Here is a 3,789-nt window from a genome sequence, read left to right on the forward strand (position 1 = left end):
ATGCTGAGTCAGGCCAAGACTGCAAATGTGGGTATTGGAACAGGCCCTTAGGAAATGTTTCTGGAAGTTTCAATTAAAGACCAGGCAGTGACTTTTTCCAACTCTTGGATGTTCTTTAGTGGAGCTGCCATATTGGATGTTCCCATTTCTGCCATATATTGTAATAGCAGTGGTCTGTCTAAATGTCAAGTAAATTTTGGACAAAATTTGACAAAATTTGTAGGAGGAGTATGTATAGGCCTATTTACATATGTTGTGGTGGACAAGTTATATTTACTATAAATACTTCAAAATAGTAGACAGGCAAAATTACAGAATCAGATATTGTTGGAATCAGTGTTAACCAAGAAATGTGAAGAAAACAACATTTGGACAATGTTTTCGAAAGGTATAAGTGGTTTGATAAAAAGCCTTATATCTTTGGAATGCTTGGTGGCGCTATCTTCAAACTTCTCAGGTATCTTCAGGACATATGGTCAATAATCCATACCAAATGTTGCGCAGATACGTAAAAGTAATGAAACAAACAAACAAACAAATAAATAAATAAATGGCAACAAATTTCAAAAAGGCATACAGAAAATTAACTAGATCCTGGAAAAATGGCATGACTCAAAGAATTCATAGACACCAAGATAAAAAAGACAAACAATTCACACTGACCTGTAGGTGGTGCTCTCCCCAAATTTGGCAGGTACCCCCAGATCATGCTGCTAATGAAGCATACCAATTTTAGTTCCAATAGATTAAAGAGTTGCTGAGAACCTTTCGTCCAATTTCAAGTCAACATTGAGACTGAAATTTGTGTCACTGTCACTTTTGAGTCAAAAATCTAAATCCTGTCTCGGCAGCCCTATGTTGCTCAGTTTAATTGGTCATCTGAGCAACATTTCTTAAGGATTGAACTAAATTTGAAATAGGGGTAGCAAATAAATGAAATACAGTACATTTGAAATGGTGGCTATACTGCAATGTGCAGAGCCTTAATGTGAGACAATGAATGAAAAAGAGGGAAGTGGATTTTTGAACTGGTGGTTGTGTTGTAGAGTTGGTTCTAGAGACCCCAAGTAGTAATAATAAGGTTAATCAGCCTCATAGCTTGGTCACTGCATTGTGAACTTATTCACCTCTTTTTCAGCACTGTGTTTAATAAAGCAACTCTTCAATACTAATAATGGTTTGGGTCTTTGAGTGTTTCAGCAGTCTGGACAGTGCTGAGGGAGCAGCAGACACTATTATTCAGTGTGCCTACACGTGTCTGTCTGAGAGATCACTCATTATATTGATCAAGACAACAGACTGAATCTCACAACAGCCATCAAAAAACAGGCTCAGCTTGTATCCCAAAATCACAACAAAGAAATAAAGATAAAGATTCTGTTTAAAGAAAATGAAACACTATTGACAATAATACATATTTCCAATACCAAAGTAAAACATGTCTTGCCTTTGTTGTTCTACAAACTCTACAAACATTATCAGAAAGTGTCTTACATTTGGCTATAAAAAGCAAAACAGATCCATTTGTTTAAATAGGCCAGAAACCGCAGGGTTCATTAGCTGTCTTTGCTTCACTGGTGGTGTTTGCTGATTATGCCACTAGACTGGAAGCCCATGCAGGCTGATCTGACAATAACGACCTCTAAAAATATTAAAAAGCACTAAAGCTGCCTCCCCTGCTGATTCGGGAAAGGATGTCCTCTAAAGGTCAGAGATTCATGTTTGTCAGATTAAACCTCACCAATCTGTTACCTGTAGCTTTCTGCTTAATCCAACACCGAGAAACAGGCCAAATAGGGTCACTGGATATTCAGGGCTTAGCCCAGGGACACCTTTTGATGAAAAATTGGAATATGATACACTTGAAAATTATTGTTGAACTTTTTTAATCTACTAAACCTCAGACATTCCAAAAATTATTTAAAAAAATACAGAAGCCCAGTTCTAGCAGCACCATGCTGGGAACCTTGTGCATAAAAAAAAAAAAAATAACCTTGTGAATGGGCGCAGTCATAGTCTTGAGGTCAGTCTCCAGACATTCTCACAACAATTCTTGCAAAATTGAGGGGGATAAGCCAGCATGCAGCTGAGTGTTTCTCATACGCAATCGATTCAACCTTACGACTCTGCGTCCACAGTCAAGCTTCATCTTGCTGCTTGATTTGCATCTTTTATTATCTTGTGCAGGGTAATTATGCACATTATGCATATTCTTGCCTGGTGCTCTGATAAGAAACCATTTATCTGGAAAGTAAATATAAATGTAAATGTGGGGGCACCTCCTAATACAATAAACGGTGGATTGCCAGAGTGGGCCTGTTTACTGCATATCTCTCCATTTCAATAAACCGATTCAAAATACAGCCATTCAGTAGTGTTATCACTCAAAAATGTTCGCGAACGTCTCAACGTGGCATTTTCCATATAAAGCTTCTCTAAAAATATATACATTAGGTAATCATTCCTCTTTATGCATTGTGATGCATTGTGATATATCATGCTTCTTTGTGTTCATTTAGTGAAAAACAGTGTTGAAAACGTATTGATTGTTATAAAGATCGGCATTAAACATACTTGGAAAAGAAAAACATCTTTTCAGAGCACAAATTAACATATATATTAAATGTCATTGAAAGGCTGAAAAATATTACAATAATTTTTTAGCTGTATCACTCAGCTAATATCTCGTAGTAGATGAAGCATCACTATAAAAGCAAAATGATATATCCATCAGAATGAAATAGTTCCAGAGAGTTTAGATTGTTTGGTAAATGCACTGTGCAAATGATTTTACACACTGACATGGTTTAAATGGATTTCATCACAGAATATGCTGATCATTTTAAAAATTCAGAGCCTAATAGAAAGCTTTGTTTGTTATTTTAATATTGAGAGCAGAATGACAGGTGAGTGTTGATGAAATGTTGTACGATTTGATGTTAATTTAATCTAATGCAGGGCTGTCGCTTAAATTCACGGATAAATAGTGAGTAGAAGGTCATAATGGACCCACTAGATGATGACCTGGACTAATGTAATGTAATATTTCGATTGCTGTGATATTAGTTAAATTAGCAAAGTTGAAGAGATCGAATATTATGTGAGGACTGACAGTGAAAGAGTAGAGAAATCAAACCACAGAACTGTAAAGTCGATGTTTACCAAAACTGCCTGTAAATAACTTGCTGTAAAGCCATAATTGCAAAAGGGCATTTATTCTGAACACAGTTCAGCATAAGACATTTGAACCTGCTGCAGTGTTTTGCGTGAAGTCTCAGAAGGCCATGGATTTCAAAGCTTTCCTGGAAGCTTTTGAAGTTTTCATTCCATGGCCGGAACTGCTCTCTGTTCTCTGCAGACATGCGGGCCTCATTCTCCTTTACATATGCCTCTTTTTTCTATGCCTCTTTGAGAAATACAGAGGTATCAGCCGAGTGCAAAATACCACAGCCAAATATACCTGCTAAGAATTGTGAAAAATCTCACTGAAAAATAAAGGTCTTGGTTCAATGGTCTTGGTTATATACAGTGGGTACGGAAAGTATTCAGACCCCCTTAAATTTTTCACTCTTTGTTATATTGCAGCCATTTGCTATTATTTTAGCAAATGGCTGCAATATAACAAAGAGTGAAAAATTTAAGGGGGTCTGAATACTTTCCGTACCCACTGTATGTACTGTCCAAAAGTCTTAGTCTGTCTCAGTTTTTTTTTCTTTTTTTTCTGTTTCTTCATGTCATTCCAGACAGACTGGATGATGATGAGATCAGATCTCTGTGTGGAGCACTGGC

This window comes from Sinocyclocheilus anshuiensis, unplaced genomic scaffold, assembly GCF_001515605.1.
Source record: "Sinocyclocheilus anshuiensis isolate Anshui unplaced genomic scaffold, SAMN03320099.WGS_v1.1 scaffold229, whole genome shotgun sequence".
Classification (NCBI taxonomy): Eukaryota; Metazoa; Chordata; class Actinopteri; order Cypriniformes; family Cyprinidae; genus Sinocyclocheilus; species Sinocyclocheilus anshuiensis.